The sequence below is a fragment of the Macrotis lagotis genome, chromosome 8 (assembly GCF_037893015.1).
Source record: "Macrotis lagotis isolate mMagLag1 chromosome 8, bilby.v1.9.chrom.fasta, whole genome shotgun sequence".
Lineage (NCBI taxonomy): Eukaryota > Metazoa > Chordata > Mammalia > Peramelemorphia > Peramelidae > Macrotis > Macrotis lagotis.
Genome location: NC_133665.1, coordinates 68,536,218 through 68,551,276, shown reverse-complemented (window position 1 = coordinate 68,551,276; position 15,059 = coordinate 68,536,218). Strand labels below are relative to the sequence as shown.

General features: G+C 37.4%; 1 protein-coding gene across 1 annotated transcript in view; it reads right to left on the bottom strand.

The window, feature by feature from the left end:
• JAK2 (Janus kinase 2) overlaps positions 1-13,925 on the bottom strand; it is a 172,645-nt gene extending 158,720 nt beyond the window's left edge. The window contains exons 1-2 of the mRNA XM_074197469.1: positions 13,821-13,925; positions 13,532-13,614 (exon numbers count right to left, since the gene is read on the bottom strand). The gene's annotated coding sequence lies outside the window, so the exon portion shown is untranslated. The remainder of the gene's footprint in view (positions 1-13,531; positions 13,615-13,820) is intronic.
• Between the last annotated feature and the right edge of the window lie 1,134 nt (positions 13,926-15,059).

Sequence of the window (15,059 nt, the reverse complement as noted above, 5' to 3'; positions counted from 1 at the left end):
GTCCTTTGTTCTATTCCAGCTCCATTAACACCTTGTTCCCAATACCACTCCTCAGCCCACCAACCTGGTTCTAGTTTAGGCCTCAAATGCATAGTATGGCAGTTCCTAGCTGTTTGCTGTTTCATTTGGAACAGAATTTGAGACATGTATGTTTTTTAGATCTGGCTACATCACTAGTCTACTCAATCAACTCCAGAGGCTATCTCTATGAGCAAGTATAAACTTTTTAAAGCTCTTAACAACTAGATTCCAATCTACCTTTCCAATCTCATTGGGCATTACTATCTCTGGGATCCAACCAAACTGGCCTTCTCTGTTCCTCATACACAACACCCTTGCTTTGTCAGAGGTCCTGTGCCTATAATACACGCCCTCCTCATTGCCACCTCAGAGGACTCCTTTCAAGATGCAACTCAAACATGATCTTTTAAATGAATCCTTTCCTGATCCCTCAATAGCTAATGTTCATTCCCCAAATATCTTGATATATAATATGTATTGATTCTCTTTCATGTGCTTGTATTCCTCCATTAGAATATAATTTCTGAGAAGGGATTGTTTCAGTCACTGAAATTCTATTCTCAGCACCAACATAGTGTCTTGATAGATAGTAGTTCCTTCACAGTTGCTTGCTGATTGATGACTCATCAATTTCTACAAAGCATAAAAGAGAGGCATGCTTTGCTAAATGTATTTGCCATTATAATGAAAGAGATCTGGTACAAAGCTAAAACTGAAGGATTCTTCAATATACTCTAGATTGCAAATGATAATGTACAGATTGTAATCTATTAAGCCCCCCCCCCCCCAAGTTGAAGAGTCCCCTGGAAAAGATTTATGATTATTCAAGAGTTTGCTTGGAACTTCTGGACAAGAAATATCAAGCGGATGAAGAATATTCACTGATCAGATTTCAGCAAGTATTTGCATATTGTTATAGGACAATCTCTTGAGTTTGTATGTTAATATGTCTATCTGGAAGAAAATACAGATAGAAAACTTAAAACAGGAGGAGGAAGATGTGAATTGCTTTCAGGAACCTGCCAAGTCACTTAAATAACCCCTAGCTTCCAATGGAAGCAAAGACCTATCTTTTTAATATTAACATTCTATCAATGTTGCTATATTGACAGCAAGACACAGGATACAAACTCCAAAAACAAGAGTAAAAGTTACCATTGAGCAACTACATGATAATAAAAGAAAATGGGCTAGTCTCCAATTAAAAGTAAGGGATGATAGGTATATAGCCAGAAGATTCTACTGAATTATCTTAATGTCAGAAACTAAAAAAGACTTCTGGTAGGTCAGATGAACGCCCTGTGGCAAACCAATAGGAAGACATGAAGAAGAGTCAAAAAGAATGAGTTGTGGATAGGCTATAATTTATACTGCTAGAGGGAAATCACAAATCAGTAAAATCACATTTGTTTGAGTACTGTATAAGAGTAACTACATGCAGTATCCTTAGAGGCAGATAAAGACAAGACTGAAAAATACCTTATTTGTAAGAATTCTATCGGTTGTCATAATTTCTTCCACTACCTATATTTCTAGCCTTTTTCTTTATTCATCCAACTGTGCCCTAAAAGGTCTTCAATTCAAAAATTTAACTCTTATTTTAATATTTATGGAAGAGTAATTTGTCTACGTATTTTATACACACACACACACACACACACACACACACACACACACACACACTCTTGAATGGTTGAAAATCCTGAGATCACTGATTCATAATATCTACTTATAATTCTAATGATGAAATGACTCTTAACCTTTTACTGTTTTCTCATGATTTAAAAGTCAATGCATCACTTCTAAATCAAAATTATAATTATGGAACAAAAATTTTCCCTTACCTGATATTCACACTAACCTATTATCATCACACTTCAATAAAACTTTGTCTAATTATTATTTGCGGGGGGAGAAGAATGCTAAATTTAAGGTTGGGGGAACCTGGGTTTGATTCCTAGCTCCTATATTTAATAACTGTGTGAACAGGAGGAATAAGTCATTTAAGTGGCCTTTACTTCAAGTCTTATCAACTTTAAAAAGAGGATGATGCTTTTGGTACTTACCAGTCTCACATAAGATTGCTATGAGGAAAATATTTTGTACACCTTAAAACACCTTTTAAATATTTTATTTTTTTTCCAAATTACAAGCATAAATTTTTAACATTTGTTTGTTTAAATTTAGAATTCTTTAATTCTCTTCCTCCCTCCCTGCCCCTCCTTGAGAAGGCAATTTGATATAGGATATATATATATATATATATATATATATATATATACACAGAGAGAGAGAGAGAGAGTGTGTGTGAGTGAGAGTCAGGCAAACATATTTCCATAATCAGTCATATCGTAAAAAAAATATACACAAGTCAAAAAAGAACAAGAAAAAATGTTTAAAAATATGCTTTGATTTGCCTTCAGACTCTATCACTTCTTTCTCTGGAGTTAGAAAGCATTTTCAATCATGTGTCCTTCAGGATTGTCTTAGATCATTATATTACTAAGCATAGCTAAGACATTCATAATTGATCATCATACAATATTTCTTTACTGTTTACAATGTTCTCCTGGTTCTGCTCACTTCACTTTGTAGCAGCTCATGTAAGTCTTTCCAGGTTTCTGAAAGCATCTTCCTCTTCTTTTCCTACAGCACAACAGTATTCCAGCACAATCATATGCCATAACTTGTTCAGCCATTTCTCAACTGATAGGTATCCCCTTTTTGGTACTAAAAAAAGCTTATAATTAATTTTGTGCATATGTTCCCCCCCATCACCTGCCTTGGGATACAGATCCATGTTATTGATGAGTCAAAGGATATGCACAAATTTATAACAGTTTGAGCATAGTTACAAATTGCTCTCCAGAATGGTTAGATCACTCTTTAAGCATCTTAAAAGTATTAGTTATTCATATCTAAGGTTCAATTATTTTATGGCTAAGTATTCCTTCCAAAAGTACAAAGTGGAGCCTTCGTGAAACTGAAAATTGATGCCTGACTTTATTTCGTATTATTTTAATAAGGCTAAGGCAATTTATTGTGCATTTTTAAAAATTTGTTTTGTATTAATGATCAAATGGCCCCTTCATTATGTGTCTAAGTCTCTAACTTTAGTTGCCCATTGTGAAATTTGAAAATTGATATGATTATTGCTTGTGAATTCTATCTAAAAGTATACCTAATTAAAATCAATACCTGTAAATCCAACTTCAGACTTTACTGTATTGACCCTGTTATAATAAAATTTCTAAGTTTAACTTTAATTCTATGGGCTAACATCCAACCACAAAAATGCTAATCTATGAGCTTTTGTTAACCATAGCAATAAATGAACAATCTGGTAATAGGAAGTTTGCCCATCATGGGACTTTCCAGAGGATATTAATCATAGGATGTTGGTCCCCTCTGGTGAGGAAACAATGTTAAGCATCACCAACCAATCAGTAGTGAAATATGCCTATATAGTCACTGTGGAAATGCTATGCAAGAGTTCCTTAGACTGTCAGATGCTTCCTTGATGGCTAAAGGGTCTTGGATCCAATTTTCTAGTATTTGCTAGCCATATTAATAAATTAAACTTTGTGCCCCAGTTTCTCTTTATCACAGATTTGTATCCCAACACCTTTAAATGCCTTCTTTGACTTACTATCCTTGTCCTTTTATAAATTCTACATAAAAAAATGTTGGGAAGGGGCGGCTAAGGTGGCGCAGTGGATAAAGCACCAGCCCTGGAGTCAGGAGTACCTGGGTTCAAATCCAGTCTCAGACACTTAATAATTACCTAGCTGTGTGGCCTTGGGCAAGCCACTTAACCCCATTTGCCTTGCAAAAAAACTTAAAAAAAATGTTGGGAAGCTTCCTCTAAATCTGTTGATCTAGACCTGACTTTATATAAATGTCAATAACATATAAAACTGTTGATCAAGTTATCTCTCACTCTTGAAAAAAAAAAAACAGCTTCCCTTCTTTTTCTAGTAATTCATCTTTCTGATGACATTCTTGATTCTTGATCATCTCCTTAATAGCACATCAGAAGACTTTTATTCCAGAGGTTTTAAGAGGAAAGCAATGGTTAGTTAAATCACATTAAATGCATGCTATTAATATATAAAAACTAACTCAAAGGAAACATAAAGAAAAATTGGGTTTTAAGCAGAATTGTCTAACTATATCAAAACTGCAAAATGTGTTTTTTAGACCATTCTTTTTTAAAGGAAGCTCTCCTTAATGAAACAATGGTAACTAAAATCTCCTAAGTTAAGGGAAGTAAAACATCTGAATATTCAGAGGGAAATTAGGCAAATATTAAACCTTATGAGAGTTAAATGTTCATCTAGTTAAGCTCTCTCTCTTTAAAATGAGGAAAGTAAGGCCAGGAAAGACTAAATAACTGACTTACTTGACATTATTCAGTGTTAGAGCCTTAAGTATCTGTTCTTTTCCTCTATCCCTCAGATCTCATAATACATAAGGGTGTAAGGACAGGACAGTAATCTGTTCCTCTCTGAATCTTTGATACATGCTTTTTAGTATTCATTCCATATTTCATAAAAATTTGTCCAATCAAAACTACATTTTATTACTTTATAGATGGGAAGAAAACTTAAGTGTTTTATATAGTATCATTGCTTCAGCATTTAAAATCCACCCCCTTTTCCATCTTCATTTCACATTTCTCACCTTCTTGTACCCTGCATTAAATCAGTGATTGAAAGGGAAAACAAAGGGCAGCTAGGTGGCATAGTGGATAAAGCACCGGCCTTCGAGTCAGGAGTACCTGGGTTCAAATCTGGTCTCAGACACTCAATAATTACCTGTCTGTGTGGCCTTGCCACTTAACCCCATTTGCCTTGCAAAAACCAAAAAAAAAAAAAAAAAAGAGGGAAAACAGACTTCTGATTTCACTAGTTGGGAAAACCTAATAATTTATCAAAAAGAAAATATGTAATTCAACAAATTTATTAAGTACCTAAGATGTATAAGGCATTATGCTAGGGAGACAACTGTAAATTTTGAAACATTATTCCAAATATATAAATGATGTGCATGTAGTGAAATTCATGGATTACTTTACAGATATTATCTCATTTGTACATCACAACAATCCTATGCGGTAAGGACTGACTGATTTTTCTATCTGCAACCCTAGTGCTTATCGCAATGCTTTGCATACAGCAATGTTTTAATAAATGCTTTACTCTTTCATCTAAAACAGAAAAACTTAAAAATCTTAAAAAATTCTATCACAGAAAAGAAACCTATCCCCTAAAATGTAGCATGTATGGTACAGTATAAAGAACTAAACTAGAAAATCAAGAAAACCAGGTTCTAATTCTGACTGCTAGATGCATTCCTCATGTGGAACTTAGAATCATTCTAAGTTGACTTCTAGGTCTAAAATATCTGACAATTATTGGTTCATATTTTAATTTTCATCTCTTACAGTGACCACTTGGTCACTTAGACCAAGCAAACACTTGACACACCACTTCAAATTCTACCTTCCCTTTGTCCCAAAATGGTAAGATGCCTTCCTTCATTTGAAAAACAAGGAGGTGGCAATAAATAATCTTTACTCAAGAGTATGCTATTCCCAACTCTAGAAAGATAATGGTTAAATTTTCAGTATGAACATTTAAATGGACAAATGCTACGAATCAAAATGCTCAATTTCCATTTATTAATAAAGAAAAAGTTAACGATGCACAGATTAAACTTAAATAAAACAAGTAACATAAAAAAGTATAAAATTAAAGTGCTAATTAAGGAATCAGATGCTGAATAAAAAGCTAGGGAAATGAAGAAAAAATTATTTCCTATCAAAAGGAATAGTCTAATATATATACATATATGTGTGTGTGTGTGTGTGTGTGTGTGTGTGTGTATATATATATAAAACGTAAGATGAATTTTGTATAGACAAAGACTGGAAAAACAAATTACAAAAATAAAGAGGAAGCTTAGCACAGCACTGATTAGGAAGCCTTCAGTTTTTATTTATTTTTTATTAACATAATACATAATTCTTTAATTTTGTGACAAAAGTCAGCATAAAAAAGAGATCAACCTAAAAATTAAACTTCAAGTAGAAATAAAAATCAGCACAATGTATAGAAACTGTACACAGCTACAAGTATCTAAAAGGGGGAGGGGGATATTATTAAATATGAAAGGAAAATTGGAGAGCTCAAAGGGTTTTTTTTTTTTCATTTTTCCCTTAAAGCAATTCCTCCATATGAATTGCAGAAATCTTTGACCAATGAAACACGTTAAATTAATGTTTTTCTATATTCTTAATAAAGGAAAATTTTAAACTCCAAAAAAGACCAAACAAAATTCAGTTTACAATTTCAACTCCAATATGTATATGTGTTCAAAAAAGAAAAACAGAAAGAATATGAACCTAAAAAAGTTAAAGCAAATTAGAAAGGTTTTACCAGCATCTATTGAAAATATTGAGACTAGGTACTGCAGAACCATCTGCACTGGTACGAGTTTCCTCAACTGTGATTTCATTAGTATAAGAAATTCCCGGATGAGGAAACCTCTACCAATGCAGCTCAGTACTTTCTCTGCAACTTAAGTCTTGAAAAAGTTATGACTGATAGGTTAAAGCAACTTGCCTAGGGTCACACAGGTCAGTTATGTGTCAGAAGCAGGACTTGAACCCAGGTCTTCCTAGTGTTCTGGCCACTATACCACCCTGCCTTCTCCTGAAAGTGCAAAGAATGAAAATTAGGTTCTATCTAAAAGAAGTCAAGCTATAGGTAAGAAAGCTGAAACAGCATTCCAGAGAATATTCTCAGGAATTCACACTATAGATTTTTCTGCCATCTGTATTTTGGCACCGCTAAATGTAGGCAAGACTGGTGAGAGTTTAATAAGCTGCACGTTTGGGTTTTTTTCAATTTGTAAGTAATGCAAATGCACAAGAATTCGGATGCTACTTAAATGTACAAGAAGGTTCCAATCCAACAGGTGCCTAATGAGTAATTCCTGTATACAATGCAAAATCAAAAATTGTCTACCCTCAAGGAGCTTATATTCTACTGGAGTTGGTATAGCTGTATTTAAGTGAAAAAAGAAATGTGCCTGAGGAATATTATTTTGGCAGCGATGGGAAGGATGGATTGCAAACTCAACATTAAAACCCTAGAAAGTAGTTAGAAGGCACTATATAAAAGTCTAAGGCAAGAGGTGTTAAAAGGCTAAACTGAAGTAGTGGCTATTTCAAAGAAGAGAATAGATGTCAGCTATATTATAGCAATAGATTCAATAAAGTCTTGAACAAATATTAGGTGATGAAGAAGAATCAAAGTCAAAAAAGACAAGGATGAAAACCTGAGCAACTTAAAAAACATGATATTGGCTCTCAGTAAATACAAGGAAGTTTGGCAAAAAAGGTAGGCTTGAGGGAATGGGGAGGAGGGACAGATTTAGAGCTGGTCAACAAGTATCAAATGCTAATGAGAGATCAAAAAGGATAAAACCAAAAAAAAATGGTAATCAAATTTCCAACTAAAAGCTCATTCATAACCTTAGTTTCAGGTAAATGGTAACATCTGAAGTTAAAACGCAAAAGATTAAAAAGAAAAAAGTAACAAGTATTGGCAACTTTTTGTAGGAGTTAGGTTTATTTAAAAAAAATTTTTGCAAGCCTCTATTTAATTATTCTTTTAAAAAAGCTTGCTATGGAGATATTTTTTTTTAAAATCACCTTCCAATTTTCCTACTCATAAAAGTATTTCTGATAATACTATGTTTACAAAATATATCTGTTATCAGGATTTCAAGGCAATAAAGCTCTATTCCTGGAATTCTTCCATTAGATAGGAATAAATCTGAAATAAAACTACAACAATATCTAACTGAAAATTGTTTTTGCTGAGTTTAAGAATCATATCTGCTGCGTTTAAGAATCAATAAGACAGTAATTATAAAAAAATTCCTTGCCTCAAATTCAGAAGAATTGGATTCTAGATTCAGAACAGACACTAATCAACTATGTAACCTTGATCTTTAAGGTCCTTCTAATTCTAAAATTAAGCCAAGATAGGAATAAAATTATTTAATACAAGATAGGATTATCATGAGGATAAAAATCAGAATGGACAGAAAGGTCCTGGGAATATTAAGGTAGTATACAAATGAGACATCATTATAAAACACAATACTTTTTAGACAAGGCACCATATAAAAAATGCAACAGTTGTTTTTAATATTTCCTGTCAACTACAAAGTAACAATATGCAAAAAAGTAAAATATTTCACTTTATTGCTTAATTTTTAAGATGGATTATAGAAGAATAGCATCATAGATGAGTGCCAGGCTCAGGAAATCTTAGAATCCAATTCTATCTCCAACACATACTAGTTACATGACACTGAGAAAGGCACAAAACCTCTCAGCAGGTTGGCCTTCACTGGTGGAGGGAGTTTCCTCTACCAAAGAAATCACAAATTATTTTTGTTAGCTCTTCAAAGAAATCTTGAAAGAGCTTCATTTTTGGATGTGAGACACCTAGTTGTAAAAGTCAATAAGGCAGCATTTTGTTCTACGTCAAATGCTTTTTTATAAATCAACAAACAAGAAGCATAATAGAACCTTAAATCCAGTACAATCTTTCATGTAATTTTAAGGATGGCAAAGATATGGTGCGTGGTTGTGTTTGCAAAAGCCTGTTTGCTCCCTACTAATACCATTGTGAAGGTGTCCTCCATTCACATACGGATGACATTTTTTTGTCTAAATAGCAAAGAAGGCCTATAAGTCTGTAACTAATGTTTTTCAGCCACTTTGTTTTGATCTCAGTAACAGCTGAGATTTTTTCTACACCTTTGGTAGTAGTCTCTCTGCCTTTAGCTACTCTGTCAATCAGCTCCTTGGCTTGCCTGCATAAAGATCTCCTCTCCATCTGATCAAATTCAGATGCTTTTTCCTGTCTTGGTGCTATTTTTGTTTTCAGGCCCTATTATGCCAATGGGGTCCAAGTTTAGTGATTCTACTATTTTTTTTGTGCTGTAAATTTTTGCAAATCTTTTCCATTGTTCTTCTCTTTGTATTCCTCTCTCCATCTTCATCACTGAATGCCTTTGAGGTGATTTTGCAGAGCTGTATCTCTTAGCAGGCATTCTGTAAACTTGCACTTCCTTTCAATTTATGAAATTATATTGCTCATAATCAATCCTTTATCATTTGTTGTGAGATTTTACTGACAGACTTATAATCTATTGTCTTTGATAGCCATGTTTCCCCATCTGATAAACTGAATGTTTACTACTAAGATGTTTTCTAGATTCTTTTGGTCTTGTTGAATCAATTTATAGCGTTTTAACTTTCAGATAAATTATATTTCTGTTGATGTCGATTCGGTTGTCCGTTTCCATGTTTTTAAAATTTTCAATACCTTGTTTTAAATAATTCAGGATTAAATTTTAATTGTAAATCATATTTTCCCCCAATACTTTATTCTTAAAATAAATCCTAATCCTTGCTCTGATTAAACTTCCATTTCCGTAATAAAACTTTTCCTGTCTGTTAAAATATGGCCAATTTCATTCTTTTGGTGCTAATTATGTACTGTATGATATAGAGGTCTCAAGAGTTCTATATAATCTACAAGTCTTTAGGCTCTCTCATTACTTTCTCCTCAACCATACCTTTTCATGCATTTCCCCCCGCATCCTTACTTTTCCCCATCTTTACACTGATGTTACCACATTACTGGAATGAATACTGACTTAATTTTGAGTCTTACCAAATTCTTCATAGAATTCTCTACTTCTTTGTCCTCAGCAACTAATAATGTTGGTGCATAAATTGCAATTATTTTCATATTGTTAGTACCACTATGTTAAATTTAATATATACTTTTAAAAACAAGCTTTAAGGTACAGAGATTCCTGGCTTCAAAAACCATCTTCTGTTTCTGTACTTTTTATATAGAAATATCTTTATTAATTAACATTTGTCAAGTTCATAATAAAAAGCAAAATTTGAAAAAAAAATTTTAAATTAAGTCTTTAAAGATAATTTAATTCCACCCTTAGTTTTACACATGGAAAAACAAAGGTTCAGGAGTAGAATAAACTAGTTTTTAGCAAACCTGCAATAGGTTCCACATTTTCTGACACCTAGTTTAATGATGTTTCTCTAAGTTCTGTTGTTTCTATTTATTTGGCAAAGTATTACCTGATAACTTCATACTTTATGTTATGAGAGTAAGTTACCCTAAAATACTTTCTAATCAGTCATGAGTGCTCTAATCCCAAAGATTTATAGCAAAAAGAGCAAGGAAAGAAAGCACTTGGGAGGAAAAAAAAAAAACAAGCAAGCTTCAGAAAAAGTTCATTTCATCCTTTTGATATCTCCAGATCCATGAGCCTATATACAAACCATTTACTCTGCTTAAGCCTTAATAATTTTCTTTTGAGACAAATGTTCAAAACCCCATGTTGCTGAGTTGCTGTCATCTGAACATATTCATATGTACAAGGCCAATAAATAGCAAGTAGAATATAGTATGATTAAATATTTAAAAACACAAAACTAACTTGCAAAAAATACAAAAATAAATACTCTGAAATTTTCAACATTGCTAATCTGAGCAGAAAGTCTTGAAATTGGTTTCCAATAGTCCAGTCTTAATTTTTTTTTCCTTCTTTGGTCTCTCTCTCTTGTAACATTATTAATTTTTCTCTCCTCCCTTGATTCCCCTAATATCACATATCTCTCCTCCTGCACCCCTTCCTCCACTTACTCCTTAAGTATAAACATTTCCTATGGCTCAGTCCTCTGTAGTGAAGTGGTCTCTGAGGTACTCTCCATGTTTAAATTATTTCATTGATTTGAAGATCCTAAAAACAATGTAACTTGCAACCAATCGATCCACGCCTGACCATTATGTGCAATTCTCATCCATATCCTCCCAAAATTTCACTATAGGGAATCCAATCGGGGGTTTTCTTAGATTGTTTTTCCCTGATATACTAAGAGTATCATCTGGACATTCCAATCATCCACATATTCTTATCACTAACAAAATTACCTTCTCTTTCTGTCATATCATATCTGACCTTCAGATTTTATCTTCAGCCTTGACCTCTCTCTTTAATTCTCCAGCTGTATATTTCCAATTGCCTATTATATTTTTCCATTGGATGTCTCACTATTACTTTAAACTCAACTTCCCTAAAAGTGAACTAAATCTTTCTCCAACTCACCTTACCTTCCTAACTTTGGTAAGACTCAAAATTAAGTCAATATTTTGTTGGGTACAACAAATAAGGTAGTATGCTAGAGCCTATGGCTCCCAGGATTACAACCTTAGTTCTAACCAGTGATTCCTCTTCTCCATCTTAGATTCTTCCTTTGTAATTATCTCTCACATCTTTCCCCCTTTTTTTATTACCACTCTCATCATCCTGTTTTGATCCCTCATTACCTAAATAACTATTTCCACATTGCCACATCTCACCTCCTTGCAATCTTGCCTTGAACCTAATAGCAGCATATAAGAGCATTCTTCTTAAAACATATTTTCATCATTTTCCCCTGCTACAAAAAGCCTTTAGCTAAAAAAGGACATTGTTTCCCACGGTTTATAGGATAAAGTTCAAATTACAAAGGAATTGCAAGGTCTTTCACAATTTAGTCTTAACCTGTCTTCACTCTTCTGCCTGATTAGGAAGAAGCATTTGGGGGTCAATCAGTAGAACAATATGATTGAAATAGAAAACTTATAATATAGAGAAGTAGCAGAAGATAAGGTGGTGAAGGTAGGTTCATCTGATCTGTCTTATCATAAAGGCACAAGGCTAGGTGGCTAAAGAAGGCAATAACCATGGAAGATAATACTAATACCATTTATGTGGTAGTTTTATATATGGTATTCAATTTGAGTAAGACTTCTAAGTTTTAAAAATAAATTTTACTATTCTCCTCAGGTAGGCACTCTGGTATATCGAATAGAAAGTTAGTCTCATTGTCAAGAAAACTTGGTCTAAGTTTCACATGTGACACATTCTGGCTGTGTGATCTTGGATAAATCACAACCTCTTTAAGATCCTGGCAACTCACTAAGGCTGTAAGTTACAAAGCAAGTAGAGGAAGTTAGTTTCTTTATGAGGAGCTCCTTACACCAAAGAAACCACAATACAATTTTTAAAATGTATTAAGACTCCTCAAAAAGTTGGAAGCCTAAAAATCTCTTTTCCCTACCCGTTCCCAGAGAAAAAAGAAATGCTGGCAAGTGGTTTATCTCCTTAAAGCATCCTCTCATTCGTTGGGTCTCTTATATCCTTCCACCATGCACATCCTAGCTTTCAACACCACCACTGAGGAATACCACTAAAAATTTTTATAAAGAGAATTAGGCAATATATAACATGATCCCTTCTCCCCAAACTGTGTGGATCACTACAATAAGGAATTATACTAGCTACAATCCTGCAAAACAAAAGATGTTTTGTTCCAATATACAAGCAAATACATACACTGAAGAGAATTGCTGAAGACATCCTCTTCTAATTTTAAGTTGTTCTATATCTGAAGATCTATGATATGACTTCACAAAGTCCTATGTAGGCTTCACAAAATATGACCGAGTTTTAAAGGGATGGAATTAAAAGAAAAGGGGGTTACACAAAACTGCAGTGTTAATCAGAAAATTAGCACTGATTTTATTTAAGGCAATGGGGTTAAGTGGCTTGCCCAAGGTTGCACAGTTAGTCCATTATTAAATGTCTGAGGCTGGCTTTGAACTCAGGTCCTCCTGACTCCAGGGCCAATGCTCTATCCACTGTACCAGAAAATTTATAAAATAGAGAAATAGCAGAAGATAAGGTGAAGGTAGGTTCATCAGAAAATTTACTGGTTGCACAACCAATTTGTTTATATAAAACAATTATGAAACCAAAAGAGCTCCCAACCTCCATATTACCTCTGCTATAAAAATCTAGTCACTTGGCTCTTTCTCTCAAGCAGTAAATAAATGAATTCTATCAATAGCCTGACAGTTTGAAAATTACCTAATATAAAAGGAAAAAAAAAACCAGAAGGATAAACCCACCCCAGTTAAAAAAGACATTTTAAAAAAATCGAAGACTTATACTAAGGTACTGGAAACTGAAACAGCAGCATGATGAACATGTGTTTCCAAATATCTTTTTTTTTCTTGAAAACATTCCTCTCTGCAAGATAAACCATGCAACTTCATAAAGCCTCGGTGCTCAAGGGAGGGAAAGATAGGAGAAAACATTTGCTTTTTCTCTCATACTTGCCTTCAATGCGGTAATAACGAAAGGGCTAATCAAAATAATTTCAGGCCAAGAGCAAAAAGCCCAATATTTACGGTCTGGTGGAGTGGGAGCAACTGTTGCTTCTCGTCACCTTCCCGCACAACTCTTTCTGGGTCCATTCTTAGCACTGGTTGCTAATTCGAAGGAGAGACGGGGCCAAGTTCATGCATGCATACATGCATACGTACATACGTACATACATACATACCGTCGGGTGCAAAAAATAAAGAGGGAAGGGCCTCCTCTGGCCAAAAGCAACAGGTCACATCTCCTCCTCGCTACTTCTGAAACCTGAACAAAGAAGCGGCAGTTACTACGGATGAAGGCCGGGGAGGATAACGGACAATTTCTCAAGAATTTCCACATTTTTAAGGCGGTAACTGCCCGGGGGGGTGTACACCCCACCCCCCAAAAAAGAGAGAAAAGAGGGGGGGAGGCAAGCGTGGGAGTGAGAAGGCGAAAGCAAAGTGGAAACCGAAAGGCTTCCGGGCACTCACCGCGGCTCCCGCCCGTCCGCCTGTCACCCGAGGCTCCGTCTGCAGGAAGGGAGGCAGGGCAGGGAGGACCTAGGGGAGAGCCGCGCGGGGAGGGGAGGGGAGGGGCGGGCCGACCCCTCCCCCCCGGCTGGGGGGGTCCCGGGGCCTCCGCCTCGCCCGCGCCGGGCCCGGTCACATCCCCGGGGCGGCGGGCGGCCGAGGGCGCGCCGGGCCCGTCCCGCCGCGGAGCGGGCGCCGTCCGCCCCGCCCGCCCCGGGCCCGCGCCCCGGCGCCCGCGCTGGGGGAGGGGCGAGCCGGGCGCCGACGGGCCGCGGCCGCTCCTGGGGCTCCGCGCGGGCCGCGTCCCTCCGAGCGCCCTCTCAGGCGAGCGCCGCGGGAGGAAGGGCGCGCGGCGCCGTCATCGCTCCCCACCCGCTTCGGCCTCTTCCTCTTCCTCTTCCCCTTCCTCCTCTCCGCCGCGCTCCCGCCTCCGAGACGGCAGACACAGGAGCGGGGCCGCGGCGGGGCGCGCGCGCGCACACGCCCCCCGCCCCGCCCCGCCCCTCCCGGGCCGCGCCTGCGCGTGTCGGGGCGGCGAATGGGCGAGCTCGAGCGCTCCTCGGCATCCGGCCGCGGGGGGAGGGGAGAGCGGCGGGAAGAGCGGAGGGGGAGGGGAGAGAAACGCGCCCCGACGGGAGGGGGGGGTTTCCGGCTTCCTGCCTTCGCTTCCCCCGCGGGGCCACGGGTAAGGCCAGCCTGTGGGGGAGGGGCGCCCCCGTGGAGACGCCTTTCCTCGCCCCCACGTGTGTGTGTGTACACGGACCGCTTCCGGAGCCGCCGCCTCCTCGAGCATCGTTAAGCGCTTGCGCGGCGCCTGTCCCGGGCCTGGAAGCGCCGTCCCCGCCGGGGGAGCCTGCGTGGGGCGGGGAAGGTTCGGGAAGCCCGCCCGCAGGCCGGCAGGTGTGACCCTGGCCAAGTCGCTGAGCCTTGCTGACTGCCACTCTCCTCTAACCCGAGGGAATGCGATCTCCTACATCACGGAGCTGCTGACACAGCATATATAAAGTGAATGCAAATATTAACGGGCATAAATACCATAATGTTAGCACAGTACTCATCTCCGATCTTTTCTAGCTTTTTTTAAGGTTTTTTTTTAGCAAAGCAATGGGGCTCCGTGGCTCGCCCAAGGCCACACAGCATTAAGTGTCTGAAGCCGGATTTGAACTCAGGTACTCCGGACTCCAGGGCCCGTGCTCTATC